General features: G+C 39.2%; 1 long non-coding RNA gene across 4 annotated transcripts in view; it reads left to right on the top strand.

Moving 5' to 3' along the window:
- LOC140599382 (uncharacterized) overlaps window positions 1-21,151 on the top strand; it is a 31,671-nt gene extending 10,520 nt beyond the window's left edge. The window contains exons 2-3 of one of the 4 annotated variants that reach the window (XR_012002206.1): window positions 12,539-12,648; window positions 13,720-21,151. This is a non-coding gene — a long non-coding RNA (uncharacterized lncRNA). Of the gene's footprint in view, window positions 1-12,538 lie in introns of all 4 variants that reach the window. The other 3 variants (XR_012002207.1, XR_012002209.1, XR_012002205.1) reach the window with 3 other exon arrangements.
- The last annotated feature ends 3,179 nt before the right edge of the window (window positions 21,152-24,330 follow it).

Raw genomic sequence — 24,330 nt, 5'->3', positions numbered from 1 at the left:
TGAGTGTAGCATAAATATAAGAAAAGGACAGTATTACACTTACTCTGAGCAGAACATTAGAAAGGTGAAAAAAGAATGGGAAAATGCAAATTTCAATGGCCCATTCAGGTAGAGACACCCATAGAGAAACCACACAAGCTGGAAGAACTCTGATCTGGAGACTGAGCTGGGAGCTTTCTGGGTAACAAAGTAATAATCGTTGCTAGCATTTATGAAGCACCGGACAGACTGTTAGTTATCTTTCCCCCTTCCTCTATCCTAACAAAACTTCTGTTTTTGCTGGACACTTTCCATAAAATGACCTTTCAGACCTCCTTTTCCAGCTTCACTTGAAGCTAGATGAGGACTCGTTCTGGTCAGTGGGATGTAAGCAGAACTGTTCCTAGGACCCCTTCTAAGAAATCTAAGGACCCCTTGCTTGCTTTGCTTCTTTTTCCTTTCATCCCCTTCTCCATCCTGCTGCTCAGGTCCCCTAGTTTAGGGGGCCACAAATTTGGACCAAGCCAAGCACCTGACCATAACAGAATGGGAAACTAAGTCCCTACTGATTGTGAGACCACTATACTGCCCTGTATTATCTGTGTTTCACAGGAGGAAAAATAATCACAGCCACCTTGTTTTCAGTCTCCCAGTTGAAAAGAATCCTAATTAATACAAGTATCTTCCAGGTGCTAGGTACTATTCTCAGCTTTTAACGTATTATTTTAACTAATCCTGTTAACAATTCTTTATGTAGGTACTATGATTATCCTCCATAAGGAAACAGACAGAGATTACATACTTTTCCCTAAACAACACAGTTGTAGAGTTCAGGGTTTAAATCAGACTAAGAATCTGGTCACTTGTGTTGAGCCGTCTTCTCTAGACTGGTCTTCCACCCAACAGTCCCGTTGATGGGGAACATGGTTATTTTTGAAAACTATAGCCTAAAAGAAGAAAATCGTATTTGATTTTACAACAGTGCTACAAGGTCTTTCAAAGGAGGGAAAGCAAATGAAATGCAACACTTTGGCAAAGTTTTGTGCACACATCTATAATCTTATTTTCACTGCTTAATTTAGCCTCAACTCTGCCACCGTTTTGTTGACCCAAATTGTGCCTCTTTCTAAACTTAATTTAAAAAAAAAAAAAAAAAAAAAAACTTTGGCCTCTCATAAAGCTCTATAAGTCTAAGATGCATTTGCTTTGTAGTTATCGGGCTGTGATCAGCCCCATAGGGCAAGAAGGTGTTTCAGATCTGTGCCACAAAAGGAGCTTCCCCTTGGCCATATTCCGCTGGAGCCCTTTCCAGAACCCCAGCTGGGATAATCTTTGGTGCGATCCAGGGGCAACTTCTGCACTTAATTGTCAGATTCCTCTTGAGAAAGACTCAGCTCTCAGCCAGGAGTCAATCCTTATGGTGACAGCCTCTGTTGCACTCCCTGTAGCAGCAGGAGAGCTCTAAGAGTGTTACTGGGCTTTGTTAACCTCGCTCTTAGAGAAACTGGAGAAAAAAGGATTTTAAGGGCATCTTGATTTTTTTTAATGTTTGGAAAGAGAAAAAAACTGGACCAGTGGAGATTGTTCTATTCCCTTCCCATCTGGCCACATAAAAGGCTTCAGAAAGGCCATTGGATCTACTCAGAGGATATTAACACACTGTAATTCCATAAAGAAATAATGCAATAAATAAGAGAACCATTTATCCACTTGCAGTAAGAAGTTCTGAAGGCAGAACACAGAAGGCAAAGGACCTATGATGTCTCTTACACAATTTGCTTTCAGGCTATAGATAGTACTGATCCTCAAGAATAGCTTTATTAGGACGGGATTTTGAAATGAATCTACCCCTGTACCTACTGTGGTTTTTAATTTCTCCTCCTTCTAACCAATTTTTCCAGCTAACAGAGACATTTATAAGGTACATTCATACTCAGTATTATGCCATCTTAGGGCAGAAATAAATGCATGTTCCTTTTCTAAAACAGCTTTATTGAGGTATAATTCACATAGAATAAAATTCAACCATATTAAGCATACAATTAGGTACATTTTAGCAACACATGCAGTCATTTGACCACGATCATAATCAAGCTATTGAACGTTTCTATCACCATCAAAAGTTCCCTTGTGGTTCTTTGCAATCAATCTTCTCTCACCCCCTATACCGAACCCCAGGAAAACCTTTGATCTGCTGTCACTATATTTTCCCTTTGCTAGAATGAATATCATATAAATGGAAACATACAATATTTAAAGTTCTGGAGTTCTTTTTTTTTCTTTTTGGTCTGGCTTCTTTTACTTGTCAGGATATTTCTGAGATTCATCCATGTTTTGTGTGTATCAGTAATTCATTTATTTTTACTGCTGAGTAGTGTTCTATTGTATGGACATATTTACAATTCATTTTCTGATTTTTGTCATTTGAATAATGCTTCTATGAGTGTTTGTGTATAAGTGTTCTTGCGGACAGATGTTTTCCTTTCACTCCAGTAGATACCTAGAAGTGAAATTTCTGTGTCATGATAAGTGTATGTTTTTACTTTATAAGAAATTGCTGGAATGCTTTCCAGAGTGCCTTTATCATTTTGTATGCACAGCAGCAATGTGTGAAGGTTCTAGTTGCTCCGCACCCTTACCATCCCTTTTAGCAAGGATTAAAATATCTTTTCAATTTGAGTTATTCTAATGGATATGTAGTAATAATTCCATTGTGGTTTTAATTTGTTTTTTCCCTAGTGACTACTCGTGTTGAGCATCTTTGCATGTGCTTACTGCCTATTTGTGTATCCTCTTTGTAAAAGACTGTTGAGGGGATCCCTGGGTGGCGCAGCGGTTTGGCGCCTGCCTTTGGCCCAGGGCGTGATCCTGGAGACCCGGGATCGAATCCCACATCAGGCTCCCGGTGCATGGACCCTGCTTCTCCCTCCGCCTGTGTCTCTGCCTCTCTCTCTCTCTCTGTGACTATCATAAATAAATAAAAATAAATAAATAAATAAAAATCTTTAAAAAAAGACTGTTGATGTTTTGTCTACTTTTGAGTTGCTTCTTTTCTTACTGAGTTATAAGAGTTCTTAACACAGTTTAGATGTAAGTCATATATATATATATATACTTGAGATACTTGAGTGTATATACTATATATATATAGTATATATATAAATTGGTATATATAGTATATATATATAAATTAGTATATATATAAAAATTGGAGATACTTGAGTATATATACTATATGTAATATATATACTCAAGTATTTCTTGCAGGGCATGAAAAATTGGAGTTAGGGAGAAAAAAAGGATGAAGAAAGAGAAAATAGGGTAAAATTTTCATCTTTCATTGTAGAATATCAATAGATGATATTTAAATTTGAACTACCAGAGGAACTAAAGCTAAAAGTTGTTAACAGTGTTTTTTTTTCAGGGGTGCCTGGGTGGCTCAGCCAGTTAAGCATCTGCCTTGGGCTCAGGTCATGATTTCAGGGACCTGGAATGGAGTCTCATCGGGCTTCCTGCTCAGTGGGGAGTCTGCTTCTCCCTCACCCTTTGCTCTTGCTCCTGCTCGCCCTCTCTCTCTCTCTTTCTCTCTCTCTCTCTCTCTCTCATGTGCTCTGTCTCAAATTTCGAATTAGTTTTTGTATAGGATGTGAGATAAGGGTGGAGATTCACAACTTTTGTTTCTTTTTAAGAGTTATTTATTTATTTTAGAGAGAGAACAATCAGGAGAGGCAGAGGGAGAGGAAGAGATTCCCAAGCAGACTCCAAGCCAGATTTTATTTATTTTTCAAATTTACATTATACTTTTACATTTAGATTTATGCCTATTTTTCTCTCCCATTGTTTGATTGTATAGTGGGGCAAGTAAGCTGAATAAACATCCTTAAACACCTAAAAAACTCTGGATAAAGTATTTTAAAACAGCTTATTTTTTTTTTTTGTTTTTAAAACAGCTTATTAAATGCATTGCTAAGCTGGCCAGAAAGTAAGGGAAATTCTTAGACTGAGGAAAGAACAAAAGCCCCAATCAAAAAGAAGTAAACCAATGTTGAAAAGAGAAACCTACCATTCCTTAGTAAGCTAGAATTTCAATTTAATGGCCACTTGGAGACTGGAGACAAAGCCTCGGACCTCATGAGATGAGAATTATAATCTGAAACCCCTCTGTGAAACCAAGACCTCAAGGCTACACCCTCAATGAAAATGTGAATTAGGTAGAAGAAAACAAACAGAGAGAGGACAAAGAAGACATAGAGGGCCAGGGGTCTTGGACAAAAGAAATTATCATATAAAATCTTTTGTGGTGTCAAGTAAAATCTTCATTTTTTTTTTATGTAATCATTATTTTCAGTGATTATTGATGAGTATGGTTTTGTTTTAATATTTTCTATACTTTTCAGCTCATCTTAGTCTCTGAATCCTTTTTCCCTGTGGTTATTGGATAGTGATGAATTTATGAACAAAAGAAGGAAGAGTAGCTCCCCTCACTCTCAGCCCTAACCATCTGCTAATCCAGAGAAAACCAATGTACGATAAATATCATTGGATATCTTGGACTTAAGGCTGATAAAAATGAATTTGAATTTAGTTAGGATGTTTTTGTGTTTGCTAACGTAATTTGTATCCCACTGTTTAAATTTTTTTTTCTAGATTCAAATCTGAAATTTTTTTAAAGGTTTTATTTATTGATTTGAGAGAGAGAGAGAACATGAGAAAACAAGGGGTGGAGAGGGGGAAGTAGACTCCCTGCCCAGCAGGGAGCCTGATGTGGGGCTTAATCTCAGGACCTCAGGATCATGACCTGAGCCAAAGGCAGATGCTTAACCAGCTGAGCACCCAGGCACTCCACAAATCTGAAATTTTAAGACTTAGAAGAAAAATATTGTAAAACTTTGTGTTTCCTCAAAAAAAATTTTAAACCTCACTTCATATACTTTTATTTGAAAAAAGGGAGAACACAGTTAAGTACCACTTTGACGATTAGCAATAGTGAGTTTGTCAAAACCTAGAAAGGTTGTAGAAATAAAATATAAAAAACATTAGAAATATAATTTTTTTAAAAAAGCCACAAAATTCAATACTTTGCTCCTCGGAAATGTTGTTCCTTAATGTTCATATTTTAGAATCCTTTTAATTTTATAATTCCCCACAAACTGAAGTATTGGTCTTATTAATTTCTTCCACAGAGTATAAAAAAGGCTCTTGATTTCTAATTTCTGTTTGTGCTGTAGCATTTCTCCTTCATGGGTCTGGACCTTAATGAATTGTAAGTGGGTTTTTAAATGTACTTGGAAGCTATATAATTGGAGGTTTTTTTTCTGCCTTTTCCAGTTCTGAAGCCTGCAGCTGGTCACTTTTAAAGGAAGAAGAGTCCTTATCCTCCTCATCCAAACACACCTTCCTTTTCACATTAATGGGATACTAGTGTCAGACCACCCTAAACTTCCCCCCAATGACCTCCAAAATGATTGAAAATCTCTTGCACTTCCTATTAAGAAAGTTGCAAAAAAAAAAAAAAAAAAAAAGAAAGAAAGAAAGAAAGTTGCATATTATTTGGGCAACTTTCTCCTGGCAATAGCATCCCAAGAGTTTACCCAACTTACCTTGAATTTGGGTTATAGAACTAGCTTTATTACAGTGTTGTTTTGAAGAAATCACTTTATTTCTCTGAGCTTCAGTGTTTGATCTATAATGATCTATAAAAGGATTAGCAACTTTTAAATTTCAAGGAATGTTCTACTTTAAAGCAGGGGAAGCAACAGGCAGAGGGAAAGGGAGAAGCAGGCTCCCCAAGAGCAGGGAGCACAATATGGCACTTGATCCCAGCACCCTGGGATCATGACCACAGCTGAAGGCAGACCCCTTAACTGGCTGGGCCACCAGGTGCCTCAGTTAAAAAAAAAATCAATGCAGCATATAATTTGCAATGTTTTATGCCTATGTTCACAACATGATTTTACCCTAAGTGAAACTAAAACAATGCAGTAGAGAGAAGAGATGCTTTCCAATGGGTTTTGCTGTATTATTTTGGATAATAATGATAGCTAATATTTACTGAGGATTTTCCTTTTGCCATAACTGAGCTGTGTATTCATTCCTCCTCACAACAACCCTAAGAGATAGGTACTATTATATTTACTATTTTTGAATATTGAGAAAATGAGGCATGGAGAGCTTAAATAATTTTTCCTAGGTCATAATTTCTCCAATGTTACAGAGACAGAATACACACCCTGCCAAGGACCTACATTCACCATGCTGCCCCTCTAGGATACTGATGATCATATAAGTTGACTAAACACAAATAATTTTTTTCCCAAATAAATGGGTGGGCCCTCCTAAATTAATGATGAATCCAGATTTTTCAAAAATGCTTTAAAAGAAATGCCTATTAATATAGCAAAAGGTAAAGAATATGATTGATTGCTGAAACGTTGGTCTGATTCAATCAGTCAATCTAATGATAATCAGGTGCTCCAGGATTCCATCATACATCTCTAACCACCAGACACAAATTTTTAGAACAGAACAATTACTTGTTTGTAATAGTATATACCTCACCTGAAAACAAGAATCATCATCTTTGTAAAGCATGTCCCTTTCCACACGTTCATTTAAAAATCTGAATATTCAAGGGGCCCAGACTTCTCTGCTAATAAGCATCTCTACTTAGAGTCCCACAAATGCTTTCAACTCAAAATATCCAGCATCTGACCTTATTATTTTTATCCTCAAGTTTAATTTTTTATCCTGTATTCTTTTCTTGATGAATGGCAACACCACCCTTCCAGTTGCCTGAACTAGAAATCTGGTAGTCATCTTAGACTCCTATTACTTACCTCCTATAGCCAGTGAGTCACAGAGTCCATTCAGAACATTGTTTCCTTCACCCTTTATCTCTTTATACTCTCTGTTTTTCCTTCTTCCCCGCTGCCATTGTCTTAGAACAGTATCATCTCCCTGGGATTATTTGAACAGACTCTCCCAATGGATTTTCTTTTATCTGATGTAGAAGCTGCTACTGAATGATCTTTTTAAAAATATTTTATTTATTTATCTGAGAGAGAGAGAGAGCATGAGCCCAGGGAGGGGCAGAGAGACAAGCAGACTCCTGATACAGGACTTGATTTCAGGAGTTTGAGATCATGACCTGAGCCAAAGTCAGAGGCTTAACTGACCAAGCCACCCAGGTGCCCCTAGAATGATCTTAAAATAGACATCTGATTATATCTTTCCTCTATGTAAACTTCTTCAGTGGTTCTTCAGAGTTTTTAGGGTATTATGCAGATTCCTAAGTGGAACACACAATGCTCATTATGATTTGGCATGGGCCTATCTCTCTAGAAAATGGGCCAGTCTTCCCCGCTGTCTGGTGGTATAGGATCAGCGACAGGCTAAGCTAGAGAGTACCCAGGAGGGTGATGGGAGTTCAGTGGTGAAGTGTATCTCAGATGTGGTTATAGTTCCTGAAGCCAGTGGGAAAATACCAAGAGCTGTGTCCTCTGGAGCACTCGATGAGGTCTGCAGGAGCAATCCAAACCTGAGGGTTAGATGAAGAGCAGAAACCAAACCAACTAGTGCTGGAAGGATCTATCCGAAGGAATTCCAGAGGTGGATCATAAATATTTGTAGCAAGCCTTTTATGTTATATTCACATGCCAACTGTGAGGACATCCATTTGATTCAAGTAGAATAGGTACAAACCATTTGTTTTTATCCAGGAATGTTACTGTTTTGTGTGCTTGTGTCTATATCTCAGGTCATGGTTTCTCCCTGAGAGGCTGTCTTCCACTGCCCTGTTCTTAAACTCCTACTCATTTACGAAGGCCTGTCAAGCATCACCTCTTCTGTCAATAGTAATAGCCAACATAAGTTGAGCATTTGCCATCCAGAGGCACTATGCTTTAATATATAATCTCACTTAAACCTCCTTAACAAAGGGGCTTCTATTTTCTTAATTTTTCAGATTAAGGAACTGATGTTTAGAGGGATGATCCAATGTACACAAGGTCATACAACAATTACATTCATTATACAGTAGGGAATTAAACCCAGCCAGTCTGACTCTAGAGTTTCAGCTTGTCAACCACCATTGGTCTTCACCAATTCCCCAGACTGATTTGTGATGCCTCTTCATGTGCATGTATATTTACACTGTCATGGCCTTACTCCTTTCTAATATCATCTTTTATTTATCTGTGTCTCCTAGTGGTTGAAAAGCTCCAAAAAAATCAAGGGTCAAATACCTATGACAAAAGTAGAATTTCAATAGGCATTCTTTTACTTAATTAATCTTTACTGTCCATTAAATCACTAGAGAGCTTAATTAAGGACATGGGGTATTGAGCCAAAAAAAAATTTGTGTCAACTAAATCTGGACTGTTGTGCTATTCTTTTGTCCTTTGAGGATATTTCTTTAATAAAATCTGGGGTCAGTCATCTAGAATGAGAATATTCTCACACTTAGAATTAGATATGGATAAAATATCATTTTTCTTTGTCTTTATACTTTATGCAATTAACTATGTTTGCTTCAGGTAATCACTATCACTATCATACCACAGATTTCAAGGTAATTGCTCATATACAGTATAGTTAAGTCAAATGTTTTTCCTAACTCATTCTTATTTTGTATCCAGCTTGACCTTCATGAACTATTATGTCTTATCCTTCTTCTAACTTTTGTGTGTTGGGGTTTCAGTGGAGTCTAATGGTTGACCCCTTTGACTTTAATTCCTGAGTGACTATATCAGACTCAGAATACCCATGGTTTGATCAAAGATGTTTTCAACTAATTGTTTCAAATTGTAAGTTTTAGGATTTTTATTTTAGCCAGAAGTAAGTACTTCTCAGGCTTCTAAGGGAAGGAAAAAACGGAGGGGAGAAAAAAACCTAAAAATACCTGGGAAGGATATATATTGTCCAGTTCCAACCAGGCTTGAGAAAATTAGTCATTAGTCTTATTCAGACAGGTGCCCCGAGCCCCAGAGGAATGGAGTGAGAAGCATATCTACATGCAAGAAAGCAGCTTGGAAGCACTTCCACACCCTGCCTATTCTTCCACTGACACCTCAAGGGACAGCAAAGTGATTTTACTATGCTTAAAAATGGTCAGAAGGAGCATGAAGAAATTTTATCTCATTTGTTTCCAGATTTAATCCCACCCAGATCAGTCAGTATTTTTTTTTTCCTTTTTAAATATGAAGAACAGGGCATGCAGACTGACAAAATCTGCACTCACCCAAACAACTTTGCAGTGGAAAAACAAAGCAGAGAAATGGCTTAACCTTTTTGCGAGCTCATTACAGCGCTTCTATTAGAAGAAGGGAGAGGAAGACACTACAAGCTGTTCAGTCAAGGCCATAGATTTCACTAGGACACCTTGGTAGGTTCCAACGTGTGAAGGTAGGTAAACTTTTTTTACCTGCAAGAATAGAGGGCAGCCTTGGAGCTCCTGCCTTTGTCTCCAGCACTTTCCATCAGAGCAACTGCTCCATGGCCCATCGCTATCCCCCATAGTCTCCAGCACACAGGGTTAAGTCTCCAAATCTTTTCCTCATCTGCATGATATAGCCAGACACTGAGCCCTTGGAATATGTGTGCAAGATGGCTGAGGTGTAAGTTGAAAGAGCCTTGGTTGAGCAAGAAATAGTCATATATTGTGTCAAAATCCTGAGATGTTATAGTTTGCCTGATGCAGCAACTAGCTTTACCCTACCTAATTAGGCTTCCCCAGAATTTCAATGGGCCTACAAACCTAGAGGAAGAGTTTTCTTAGATCTTTTCATTTTCAATTAGCTTTTATTCAATCTTTTAAAAAGATTTATTTATTTGAGGGAGAGAGAGTGTAAGTAAGAATGGGGTGGAGGGCAGAGGAAGAGAGAATCTCAGGCTGATTCCCAGCCGAGCAGGAACCTCAACATGGGGCTCCATCCCAGGACCTTGAGATTTTGACCTGAGCTGAAATCAAGTTGGCCGCTTGATTGAGCCACTCAAGTACCCCTCCTTCAATTTTTAATAACAAATGTTTTGAATTTCTCAGTCTTGACTCTGTTACCTGATATTAAAGGAAGGACCACAGGTCAACTTTGGGCCAGACTGTTAAGGAGGAACAGTTCATGTCTGAGACTAGATTTTTGGTGGTAGCAGCATTAATTAGTGACTGACATTAGTGAAAAAACAAATCTAGACAGAGCAGGACCATGTAGTCCAGTTCTCTGTTCCAAAGGGCTCTCACTGAGTTCCCACTCTGGAACTCTAGCTTTTATTTTATGTGGGTTTTTTTTTTTTTTTTAGGTTTTATTTTTATTTGGGAATATTGTATTTTTTCCTACCAAGATCTTATCAGATATCCCCCTATGCATATTTTAAAATATAAATGGCTACTATTATAGTAATTTTATAGTAGCAAAAGTTTTCTTTTTTAAAAGATTTTATTTATTTATTTATTTATTTATTTATTTATTTATTTATTTATGAGCGACACAGAGAGAGAGAGAGAGGCAGAGACATAGGAAGAGGGAGACGCAGACTTCCTGAAGGGAGCCCAATGTGGGACTCAATCCCAGGACCCCAGGATCATGACCCCAACCAAAGAGAGATGCTCAACCACTGAGCCTCCCAGGTGCCCCCAAAATGTGTTTTCTTAAACGAATTTAATTTCCATTAAAATATCATTTACAATTTTATGCACATAGTTCAAAGTTAAAATCAGATGTACTGCACGTTGGTGGATACAAACTGACCTTACTGCTATCTGTATGATCAGCTGCTATCAAAATTCAGCAATAAGAATCAGTGAGATAGACAAATACATTTGAGAAATGACTCTTTTTATGGTAAACAATATGAGATTGGTAAAAATAAGTGAAATGTGTAGATGAAAATCAACTTTCACACTCAAAATTATTATGGAAACATAAAGAAAGCCAGGAGAGAACACATTTCCACAAATAAATTTTCATCTTGCAAAAAAACCAAAAACAAATGAAAAACTATAGAAAAAAATCTGTCTTCAAATTAAGATGTTTCATATGTTAAGGTGGTTCCAAAATACAGTCAGTCCATCAAACCCATGTTGTTACAGGAGGAGACACATGTAGGCAGAATCACAGAAAAGTTACTTCCTTAAATATCACAACAGGAGATTCCTTTAAAAGCTCAGATTGCTTACGAATTAGAAAAAAACAAGTTCCTGCCTTTCTGAAGAATTTTTGGACTTTGGGTACTGCAATCTCCCAACAGCACTAAGCACTGTCTCAAAATATTTCATTAAAATAGTGCAAACTCTTTTGTTATAGCATCTGCAGAAAGTCCCCTTTTTACCACTTCTAAAATTTACAGTTCAAACAATTAAAAAATATACAATTGATATTCTCTGAAGCATTGAAGCGGTAAGAAAGGAAGTATTTTCCAATGAATTTTACAATGCACCTGAATGGAATTAGCAGATCATTTTAAAGCTTAAATCATATTCATATGGCTTTTCAGAGGACCCTAAAAGCAGAACCAACTTAGAAATCCAGGAACATTCATATCTACACAGATTTACGGTTAAACAGTAATTGTTCCTTTGTCTTTTATAAATCACTAACAAGAATAATACTGTTAATTAATGGTGAATCATGCTCCAGTGATCTATTCATATTCTCTGGCATGTTGCTCTGGAGGTGGTAAGCAGCAAAGTGTTGATAACTGTATTGACTCAACTTGGAAGGAGATTAAGAATCTCAGTATGACAACTAACGTGTATTTTTCTTGTTATAGAAACATTTCACTCTTCTCCTCAAAATCTACAGTGGCTTACTTAGTCTTTTAATATAGCAGGGCAGTCCAGGTGGCTCAGCGGTTTAGCGCCGCCTTCAGTCCAGGGCCTGATCCTGGAGACTCAGGATCAAGTCCCATGTTGGGCTCCCTGCATGGAGCCTGCTTCTCCTTCTGCCTGTGTCTCTGCCTCTCTCTCTCTCTCTCTCAGTCTCTCATGAATAAATAAATAAAATCTTTAAAAAAATAATATAGCAGCTCAACTCCTCTGCCTCGCCGTAAGGCCCATTGTCAATTCACACCTTACGCCCCTCATCTTTCATGCTCAGATTCATTCTCTCTCTCTCTCTCTCTCTCTCCTCCCTACATGTGGGGTTTTGGTGTTTTGTTTTGTTTTGTTTTATTGGTGTGGGGGTTTTTTTGCATCACTAAAGGTGTTCCATTCTTTCCTTCCATCCATGCCCACTCTGTCCTCTGAATTTGACTCAAACAGGAATTGCAGTTCTTGCATGGGAGGAAGATGCTAGCCAGAAGTAGTAGAAAGACCTTTCTTTATGTTTCACCTGGAAACCTTTTATGATGTTTGTGGAGGATGATGCTAGTTGACTTCCCCGGATCCATTCCACCTTCACCCTTAATAGCAGGATTCTAATTTTGGTCCAGATGACAGTGTGCTTTTCTAAATATACTTCTCCAGGCTCCTTTGCTCTTAAGGGGACCATGTGACACAACTCCGGACAGTGAGACAGAAGTTAAGGGTTTCATGGAAAGCTGTCTTTTTTTTTTTTTTTTAAATAAGGAACTCCTTTCTGCTTTCATGACAACACTGAGGACAAAGATCTATGTACTAAGGATGTGGAACAGGAAAATGAAAAACGCTTGGGCCCCCAGTGCTACCACAGAGCTGCAGTGAGTAGCCTTGTTCTACCTACCTGCCCCTCCCCAGTCTTCTGTGTGAATCAGATCAACCTCTCTCTACACCATTTGTGAGGTCTTCCTGCTATTGTAGACAAATACATTCCTGACTCACAACTCTGGGACTTTTTTCAACTGTAATAGTGTATTACTTTTACAATAATAAGATAATAATGGTTTTAAATAAAAACGAGGTGTGCGAGAGCCCAAGTTCTGGATCAGGGAGGGGGCTAAGTTAGAATCCAGATTTTCTGCATACTAATCGTCTGACTTTTGACAACTTACTATTTCCAAGTCTCAATTTCCTTACCAATTTTCTATCAATAACAAAAATAACAGTGATGATAGCATCTAGCATAGCCTACATGGGTTGTTGTAAGGCACATAGTGAGCACATGGTAAAGTATAGCTATTAACATCACTACTAGGTACCCCAACACACACTGCCCAGTCCCATCCTCTGCTGTTTGTTCCTAAACATGAATGACACACCAAAGAGCACTGGAGGTCAAAAGAATTGGTTTCTGATCCTCTACCACCAGTTTGTGTGACTTTTGGAAATATATTATTTGTCTTGGCATTAAAGTTTGAATCTGGAACATACATGGGACAAGATTGTGGATAGGTCATTCTTGACTTTAAAATCTCATAATTATTAAAAAACCAAAGAACTGATTATCAAAAAATCAGATTATTGCTTTCTTCCAGGGGCAGGAAGATAGCTATGATCAAGGAGAGGCACATGAGGTAGAAGTGGGGACTTTGACAAGGGTGGAAATATTTATTTATCCAGTTGGTGGCTACATAGTAGTTTGCTTTATAATTATCCATCAAACTGTACATATATGCCTTAATGTACTTTTTTGTACATATATCTCACAAGTGTTAGAAAATCAAAGTTTATGATTGTGTTTAGAGGTATACTATTTGCTTCTGCCCTATGTTACAAATATTTTGTTCTACTTGTATATTTAGGAATAAGATTTGCAATATACTTTCTTATACAGCTTCCTTATTGATAGGATGGTTCCTTTCATTGTTGCCTTGCACCTTTGTCTCCTGTAGGAAGAGAGAAGGGAGCAGATATCTCCTCAGGAAGGAGGAAGGCATAAGGTTAAGTTTCTGAAAGCCAGTAGGGGTAAGTAAGAGATAGTCCTTCAGGTTTCTGGAGATAGGACTGGAAAAGGCAGATCAGGCATAGTGGTTGTTACCTTCAAGACTGAAGCCTGGGAAAGGGGTGGTATGGATAAAAAATATATGCTAAAGGGGGCCCCAATGGAAGTTTGTTCCATGCCTTTTTAAAATAAAAGTTAATAAATTTTATTTTTAAAATTTTAATTAATTAATTAATTTACTTACTTACTACTTACTTATTCATGAGAGAGACAGAAAGAGAGAAAGAGAGAGGCAGAGACCTAGGCAGAGGGAGAAGCGGGCTCCATGCAGGGAGCCATATCTGGGACTCTATCACGGGATCACACCCTGAGCCAAAGGCAGATGCTCAATGGCTGAGACACCCAGGCATCCTAAAAGTTAATAGGTTTAAAGCAGTTTTAGGTTTATAGAAAAATGGAGTAGAAAGCACAGTTCTCATACCTTCTTACCCTACCCTACAGTTTTCCCTATTATTAACATCTTTCGTTGTTATGGTACATTTATTACAATTGATGAGCCAGTATTGGCACATATTAACTAAAGTCCATTGTGTACATTAGGGCTCACTCTTTGTGTTGAACTTTCAATAAGTTTTGACAAATGTTTAATGACTTACATCCAGCATTACCACATCATATAGAATAGTTTCACTGCCCTTAAGATCCTGCATTCTACCTTCATCTCTCCCTTTCCTTGTGTCCTTGGAAACCACTGATACTTTTTACTGTCTCCATATTCTTGCCTTTTCTAGAATGTTATATAGTTGGAATCTGATACTAGGTAGTCTTTTCAGACTGGCTTCTTTTATTTACTAATTTGTACTTAAGATTCCTCCTGTCTGGGGCACTTGGGTGGCTTGGTCGTTTGGGTCCTTTGGCTCAGGTCATGATCCCAGGTCAGGCTCCCTGCTAAGCAGGGAGCCTGCTTCCCTTCTCCCCCCTGCTCATGCTCTCTCTCACTATCTCTCTCTCTCTCAAATAAATAAATAATTTTTTAAAAAAAGATTCCTCCTATTTTTTTCATAGCTTGAAAGCTCCTTTTGTTATCAATAAATAATATTTCATTGTATGGGTGGACCAGTGTGTGACCCATCCACCTATAGAAGGACATCTTGTTTGCTTCTAAGTTGAGGCAATTATTAATAAAGCTGCTATAAACATTGGTGTGCAGGATTCTGTATAGGCCTAAGTTTTCAATTCATACAGGTATGTTTTATGACTTTTTGGAGAGACACAGCATCTGACATGAAGTCTTTCCTCTCCTCCCCCAACCAGTTAGGAATGGCAGATGGCATAGTCAATCTGGAGATCATCCCCAAGTTTGTACTGAAGCCAGTGTTGGCTTGGCAGGGAATTCTAAATCTCCATTTGCCTTAAGAAGGTCACATAAGTGTATACCCAAGGCTCAGCTCACTGGTGCCTATTATTCCTATGAACCCTGACCCAAAAAGTTTCCAGCAGGGAAAGGGGACCTCATGCAGAAACTCTAGAGAAAGCTACCAGCAGGGATAAGGGAATACAAGGACAGCACCTTTGAAGACCCCTTATGCCTGGAGGCTATGGTGGTATGTGTCCAGCAGGTGCCTGATGCCCATCCGCTGTGCCCCATGATAGAACCAATTGCTGTACACCATCGTGGACAGGAACCAGATTGGGCGAAGACAGATGAAGCCAGCACCAAAGAAGAACAGCTCACAGATTTTATTTTATTTTATTTTTTTATAATAAATTTATTTTTTATTGATGTTCAATTTACCAACATACAGAATAACACCCAGTGCTCATCCTGTCAAGTGCCCCACTCAGTGCCCGTCACCCATTCACCCCCACCCCCTGCCCTCCTTCCCTTCCACCACCCCTAGTTCGTTTCCCAGAGTTAGGAGTCTTTATGTTCTGTCTCCCTTTCTGATATTTCCCACACATTTCTTCTCCCTTCCCTTATATTCCCTTTCACTATTATTTATATTCCCCAAATGAATGAGAACATACACTGTTTGTCCTTCTCCGATTGACTTACTTCACTCAGCATAATACCCTCCAGTTCCATCCACGTTGAAGCAAATGGTGGGTATTTGTCATTTCTAATGGCTGAGTAATATTCCATTGTATACATAAACGCTCACAGATTTTAATAGGAGGTGCCAATGTGGTACCTCATTGTCAAGTGGGAAAAATGTCATCAAGGACAAAACAAAAGACAAGGCAGGCAAAATACACACCTAGGCTCCTAAAGCCTCTTAATACCATGGGGAAGGAGTTGCTTCCTTCTTGAACACATACTTCATCTTTGGAAATAGAGAGGAAAGAGACCTATAGGGATTTGAACTTTGCTCTAAATTAATACTCAACCTGAAATGGATCTAAGAGACTTTTAATTCACATGATTTGGTATGCTCCCTTCTGTCTCTTACTATCCACCCCAAATTGGAAAGGAGGTCCTATATCTCTAAGGACAGTTAGGTCCTGAGAAGAAGATGGAGGAGGAAATGAAGGAGAAGGAGAAACTGGCAATCTAAGGGAGAGAGCTTGTTACATTTTCATTCTTTATATGGGTTACATTATATAACATTTTGCAAGGCAGTATAGCAAGATGGGAAGGTGCTCAAAGGTCTGAAGACAAGGAAGGACTTCTCATCCTGAAGGCAATGTAATCCACCAGGTAAGGACTCAGACCTTTAATTCTGTGTGTGTCTGTGAATCCCAGCACCCTCGCTTATCTTTTTTTAACAGTTTTATTTATTTGAGAGAGAGTGAGCATATGCACATGTGCAAGTGCAGATGGGGGGAGGGGCAGAGGGAGAGAATTTCAAGCTAAGTGCAGAGTGGACTGGGAACTCTATCTCATCACCCATAAGATCATGACCTAAGCCAAAACCAAGAGTTGGATGCTCAACCAACTGAACCACCCAGGTGCCCTACCCTCACTTATCTTGAGCAAATTGATTGACCTGGCTGAGCATCAAATTACTGATCCATAAAATTAAAACAAACAAACAAACAAACAAACCCAACTACTAATGTTTACTTCAGGGGCTGCTTTGGTGTTTAAATAAGAGATGCATTTAAATCGCCAGCATAGGACTTCGCAGCAAGTATTAGTAAGCTCTAAACTTTACACTTTGTACAAGTCATATGGGGTATTTGACCTTAAATGTTTCATCTGTAGAATGAGGGGATTACTGCCTCTTTCACAGAGTGGTTGTAAGGATGAAATGAGGTAACTGAATAATGAGTGAGCACATAATATATTCTTGGAACATGTTGGTTTCTTCCCCCATCTATTCCAATAATACCTGAAATACTGCAACATTGATAATGGGTTCTTATAGCCCGTGAGGATCTATTAAGAAACTAGTTTATTTGCATTTCTTAAATTTCTAGCCTCTTTAATGAGTCAGGTTAACTTTATGAAAGAAGTAGCCATATATTTCATATGCCCTGTGTTTTCCCAGCATGTTTTTCTTTTCTCTTCTTCCCCACCCACAATCTCCCTTCACTTCCTAGGGTCCTCATGTCATCCCTACCCAGACTGACTTCCACAACAGGTCGTGGGGCCCCATAATTCTTTTACTATCGAATCCTTCCCCTCTGCTGCCCAGTGAAGCGTTAGCGGCCTGAGAAATGGATTCCTCTTGGGTACATAATTAGTGATAATGAGCTAATTAGTGTGTCATTGCTTCTTCCAAGGTGTTCCATTTTAACAGGATACTCTGGTAGATTTTGTGCTTTATCCCGAAGGATTTTTTTTTTTTTGTACAGTTCTGATGTCACTCTTGAGTGCTAATAATGAAATATTTTGAGGTTAGACACTCTTCGGGGGCCCCTCATATCACATTCAGAGCTGTCTACTGTGCCAACACATACTCTCCCCTGATTGGTATAAACACTGGTATCCTAGAGACCTGAGAATGTTAACATCCCCATTTTACAGAGTGCCAAGGGGCGGCACAGGGCACTGCAAGCATAAGCCAAATAAGGAAATTTATTAGGTGGAAGTAATTTTACTAATCTAGAGATAAAATTCTGCCCTCCAACTGTTACTGGAGTTATACATTTTATATTGGAAACCTAAGAACATTATAAAATCCCCTTTAAAGTAGACATTTCACAATATACATTTATTCTTACAAAAGTCAAGCTTTGTGCAATGGTTGTGTCCGCCCTAAATTTGGATGTGAAAACATCTCAGATCCGTGGTGTTCCTACTGGGTTTTTATGCTTATCATCTTTGTTCTTTCCATGAAATAGAGGTGCCATTACCATCACCTCTTACACAGAGAAGAAGAAAACACCCTGCCCCTTTTGGCTCTCATCCAGAAAGGCAAGCTTGCTCCTCCCATCCCATCCCATCAAGCCATAAAATGGTGAGTTGCACCATCTCTTTCTGATGAATTACTAACACTGTGTTTTTAGAGGAAACTTTAAGAAGGTTAGCTCTTGCCTAGAATATTTGAAGACTCCCTTCTTAAGCATGAATTTCTTTACTTACCAATATTTGTTGAGCTTGTCTGTTTACTAGGCACTCTGCCAGAAACTGCAGTGAATACAGAGAATCATTTCTTCCGTGAATGGCTCTTAACAACTACTAGAAAGGCAAGGTGCCCACAAGGTAGCGGCAACTACCTCTGACACTAGGGGTTCGCCCACCACAGCCCGTGGCTCAAATCTGGCTCCAGGCCAGAAAGCTGAGAAAGGTTATCTGTATTTTTAAGGGATTGTCAAAAGCAAAGAAAAAATAAGGACAGAGAAGAATATGTGACAGTCTTTAAGTGGCCCACAGAGCCTAAGATATTTGCCATTTGGCCCTTTGTAGACAGTTTGCCAACCCCTGCTCTACACAGTCCTGGGTGTTACTAATAGGATACAGTCCTTTTCCAGAGGCAAGTACGAGAGAATATTCTCATGGTCCCCATGTACACACCCATTACCCAACCTCCTTTCTGATGTGTTTCCAAAGGTCACATATGTTTCTTTATATCTTGAGAGAGAATTTCAGTTTGCCCCAGCTCTGTCTCCTAGTGCAGAAGGGCATTGCAGCAAGAACAGGTATAATAACCTTGACAAGTGGTTGTGTCTAAAGCACAGAAGTGAGGTGCAGGCATGCTTTTCAAGGTTTTGGGGGGGAAGGTAAATGTCCAGTGTGATCCCTCTAGACCCTGAGAAGCAAGAGCCCAATGTATTGGACCTCTTAGCCATCAACTCTCCGTTGCCAGATTGGCCACCTTCTAGGCACTGGGTTTCTGCACCCATACTCCAGCATGGACCGGGAATTCCTGCTGTCTCGCCTCCTAGTATGATTCCCACCTCAAAAGTGGGAAGGCTTCTATTCACACCAGAGATCCTATATTCATCCAAACCTCGTTGCCTCAGAATATTGGCTTGCAGAGGTTTTTTTTTTTAACATTTTATTTATTTATTCATGAGAGACACACAGAAAGAGAGCGAGGCAGAGGTACAGGCAGAGGGAGCAGCAGGCTCCCCACAAGGACGCCTGGGTGGCTTAGCAGTTGAGCGTCTGCCTTCTCTGCCTTCGGCTCAGGGCGTGATCCCAGGGACCGGGATTGGCTTGCAAAAGATTTTAGATTTAAATGCATTTTCAATGCTTAAAACCCAGAAGATATCACAAAGGTCTGCCTGCCAGAGCTCTAACGCACTGCGCTGATTCATGACCACGACAATTAAGAAACCGTGGGCTTTCCAAATGCCACGCTAGCACTGTGTCTTGAACTGAGAGTCTTGAGTGGTGCTACTTAGCATCTTAATGGGCCTATCTTACTTGTGTTTTGAGACCTCACTGGTCCCCACTGGTCCCCATGGATGTTTGAGTTCGTAACTCCTGTTTTCCATCCTCAAGATGCAAAAGATCTACTCTGTACCCATTAGGATGGCTGCTGCCAGAAACAAAACCCCAAAAAGGAAATAACAAGTCTTGGTGAGGATGTGGATAAAATGGAACACTTGTGTGCTGCTGGAGGGAAGGTAAAGTGGTGTGGCCACTCTGGAATAGTATGGTGGTTCCCCACCTCTGGGCATGTACCCAGAAGAATTGCAAGAGGATTCCAGTGGATATTTGTACAATCATATCCATAACAGATTATCCACAGTAGCCAAAAGATGGGAGCAGGCCAAATGTCCACTGACAGATGAATGGATAAACAAAATGTGGTCTATACATACAAGGGAGTAATACTCAGCCTTTGAAAGGAAGTAATCCTGGCACATGTTCCAACATGGATGAACCTTAAAGACATACGCTGAGTGAAATAAGCCAATCACAGAAAACCCCACAGATACTGTATGATCCCACTTCCATGAAGTACCCAGAGTGATCAAATTCATAGAGACAGAAGGTGGAGCGGTAGTTGCCAGGGGCTGGAGGGTGGAGGGAATGGATACATAGTTTCAGTTTTGCAAGATGAAAAAAGTTCCAGAAATGGATGGTGGTGATAGTTGTGCAAAAATATCAACATATCTAGTGCCACTGAACTTTATGCCTAAAAATGGTTGAGATGTGGTGTGTATTTTACCACAACTTTCCAAAATACAAAAGATCCTCTCAGGATTTATATCTCTGTCCTGTAAAGCAACGGATTTGCACCTAGACTATGCCCCTTACTGGTCGTGTGGTACCAGGCCACACGTTCTCTCAATTAAAAAAAATCTAGTATCTACATTCACGGATTGTTTGTGAGAAATAAATGAGTATCTATTACACAGCCATCAAAAAGAATGAAATCTTGCCATTCGCAATGATACGGATGGAACTAGAGGTTATTATGCGAAGCGAAATTAAGTCCATCAGAGAAAGACAAATAGCATGTGATTTCCTTCATATGTGGAGTTTTAGTAACAAGACAAATGAACATAGGAGAAGGGAGGAAAAAATAAAGCAAGACAAAATCAGAGGGAAGCAAACCATAAGAGACTCTTAACTCTAGGGAACAAACTGAGGGTGGCTGGAGGGGAGTGGGAGGAGGGATGGGGTCACTGGGTGACAGGCATTAAGGAGGGCACGTGATGTCATGAGCAACTGGGGTTGTATGCAACTGATGAACCGCTGCATTCTACCCCTGAAACTAACAGTATATGTTAACTTAATTGAATTTAAAAATATTTTATTTATTTATTTGACAGAGAGAGTGAGAGCACAAGCAGGGGAAGCAGCAGAGGGAGAGGGAGAAGCAGATTCTCTGCTGAGCAGGGAGCCCAACCAGGGGCTCCATCCCAGGAACCCAGCATCATGATTTACGCTGAAGGCAGATGCTTAACTGACTGACCCACTGAGGTGCCCTCAAATTGAATTTAAATAAAGAATTTTTAAATAAAGAATTTTTAAAACTGAATGAAGTGAGTATCTGTTGTGATTTGTAAATCATAAGCCACATTCCAGGTAGGGGATAATGTCCTATGAGTGCTACCTGTCAGTGTAATATTTGCATGGAGTTGTAGTCACTTCCGACAGGAATAAAAGAGGAGGCTTTTATGAAGGACATAGCATGGGAGCGGAGTTTCAAAGAATGGGCAGAATTTGAAAAGGTGCAAATACATGAGAACATCTGGAGCAGAGGAGGAGGCATACATAAAAGGCCTGAAGTGTACAAGTAAGTGGTGTATTTGAGCAAAGAATCAGGTTTAACAGGAGAGTAGAGTGGAAAATAAACAACAGCAAGGGGTCATATTATGGAGAGTCTTAAATGCTTGCCTAAGAAATTTGATTTTCATTCAGTAGACAATTGGAAAATACCATGGTTTTAAGAAGAAGGCTTACTGAAGCTTTACAAGTACTACTGCAAAGGTATACAGAATATATTGAAATACAGATAGATTGGAATGAGAGAGACCAGTTAAAAGGCTATAGAAATCTTCAAGCCATGAGTTTCAGGGCTACGCTAAGATGACAGAAGAGGAAATTAAAAGAAGAAAACAGGGGCACTTGGGTGGTGCAGTTAGCTAAGCATCTAATCTGACTCCTGATTTCACCTCAGGTCATGATCTCAGGGTTTGTGAGATCAAGCCCGGCACTGGGTGTGGAGTCTGATGATGACTCTCTCTCTCTTCCTCTGTCCCTCGCCCCCACTCTGAACAAAGAAAAGAAAAAATTAAAAGAACAAAACAACAACAACAAAAAAAGAAGACGATACAAATCCTGATGTCAGACTGGTAAGAAAGTCTTTTAACTTGTTACTACCTTACAGTGATGGAAGGCTCACAGTAAGGGTGGGCCTCTTGGAGGATGTTTCCAAGAGGAGAACTAGATAACCAGTCCACACCTTGAGTCCAGGTGTTCTCAGTATGCATCCTTCTGCCTCTTGGATATATTGTCATTGAAATGTTCTCCAGATACTTTGAGTTGAACTTAAAACCCACTCATTCTTTAGTTTTCTGATTCTTAAAGAAATAACATTTGTGCTTTTTCCCCCCCTCTTATCAAATGGGTAAAATATATTCTTTGTTGAACATTTGCGAAAATCATCACAGTGCAAAAAAACAAAACAAGGGGCCCTGGATGGTTTAGTCAGTTAAGCATTGAACTCTTGATTTGGGCTTAGTCAGGATCTCAAGGTCCTGGGGTCGAACCCTCCATTGGGCTCCGAGCTCAGCAGGGAGTCTGCTTAAGGATTCTCTTCCTGGGGTACCAGTGTTTGAGTGTCTGACTTTGGCTCAAGTCGTGATCTGGGGGTCCTGGGATCGAGACCTGCATTGGGCTCCCCACAAGGAGCCTGTTTCTCCCTCTGCCTATGTCTCTGCCTCTCTGTGTCTCTCATGAATAAATAAAATCTTTTTTAAAAATCAGCATTTAAAAAAAAGGACTCTCTTCCTCTGCTCTTCCCTTTCCTGCCCCTGTTCCCCCTCTCTCTCAAATATATAAATCTTTAGAACAAAACATAACCAAACCAAACTTAGTCTTCATCCTACCCTCAAAATATTTTTGACAAATATATTTGGTAGATATATTTCTAGTCTTTTTATATACTTTTTTTTTTTTTTTAAGAGAGAGAGAGAGCCAGGAGAGGGGCAGAGGGAGAAAGAGAATTGTAATCAGGCTCCATGCCTGGCAAGGAGTTGGACGTGGGGCTCTATCTCACAAACCTAAGATCATGATCTGAGCCGAAATCAAGACTTGGACTCTGAACCGACTGAGCCACCCAGGCGCCCCTACAAGATTAGCTTTTTGAGTAAAAAGAAATTAACATTGAACTCTACATACTATTTTTAAACTCTTTTTATTTTGGTGACCTAGCATTATTACAAAATAATACATCAAGACTGTTTTCCACATAGCCTCATGGTTAAACATTAACCATGTAATCTAGAGTAAATCAATCTCCTAATTCTATTTTCTTCACTCTGAAATGGGCATGCTAATACTTAGCTCACTGCATTGTCATAAGGCAGTGATGCTTAAATTGCTGCATATTGGAATCGTCAGGTGAGCTTTTTAATATCTCAAACTGCAGATCACGCCCCAGAATTTTGGGGGTAGGAGCTAGACATCAATAATTTCTAAGTCTCTCCATGTATTTCCAATTTATAGCAAAGCTAAGGAATCAGATTTCAAGGTTTAAACGAGACAACATATCTAAAGCACCTCGGAGGTAGAAGGCACTCAAATAAGAATCTCTCTCATTTACCAAACGTCTACTGCACTAGCATTCTGTATTCATTACGTCCCTAAACTCTCATCATATCCCTGTGATGTTTCATTATCCTAACTTCACAAAGCAGGAAACCCCCAATGATTAAGGACCTCGCTCGATGCCCATAGTTCATAATTAAGGAGCTGTGATTCAAACCCAGGTCTGCCAGACTGAAGTTCCCACGTTTCCGTCACATTGCATTAGGCTACAGAACTTTTTCCCTCTTTTTTTCTTCCTTGCTTTCCAATCCTATCTGAACCAGTTTATCATAATGTTTTTCAAACTGATTCAGTTGTATATAAAGGAATATTAAATCCCTCTGCTGTGGGGTTTCTACCCATATCTTCCTTAATGTTAGTAATTTCCATTTTGAGCCAAAGAAATTAAGGGTTAATTTGTGTGGCAGAAGCAGACCGTGAATGTCTATTTGATATTGTAATGTTACTTGAGTTTAAAATGTGGGTTTTAATCCCTTTACTGATAGGCCAGTTAACTATGAACAGATTAGAAGTGGTTATACACATGGATTCACTTGAGGCCCTATTCTTTTAAGTATCTTTTAAGAATGTAACATTTGCTATATGAGAATTTGTATTGGCTTAAAGCAAACTAATCACCACCACTAGAGAATTAAGGACACATGTATACACATTTTATATATGTACATAATTGTTTTGAAACAGACAAAATTCCTGGCGATGCCATGATTATAATAAGGCCCACAATCATGACTCTGCTCTAACGTCTTGTTCAAGTAGAGTTTCCATCTGTGGGTACTTAGGAATCGTGTCAATTTTTATCATATAGTAAGACACAGTCAAATTATTTCCATAACTTTGGAAGTTACTCATTCCACATTTTCCTTATTATTTATTGGCATTTGA

Source organism: Vulpes vulpes, chromosome 1 (assembly GCF_048418805.1).
Source record: "Vulpes vulpes isolate BD-2025 chromosome 1, VulVul3, whole genome shotgun sequence".
Taxonomy (NCBI): domain Eukaryota; kingdom Metazoa; phylum Chordata; class Mammalia; order Carnivora; family Canidae; genus Vulpes; species Vulpes vulpes.
Note: the sequence above shows the minus strand (reverse complement) of the source record. Positions and strands in the feature narration are given on the sequence as shown.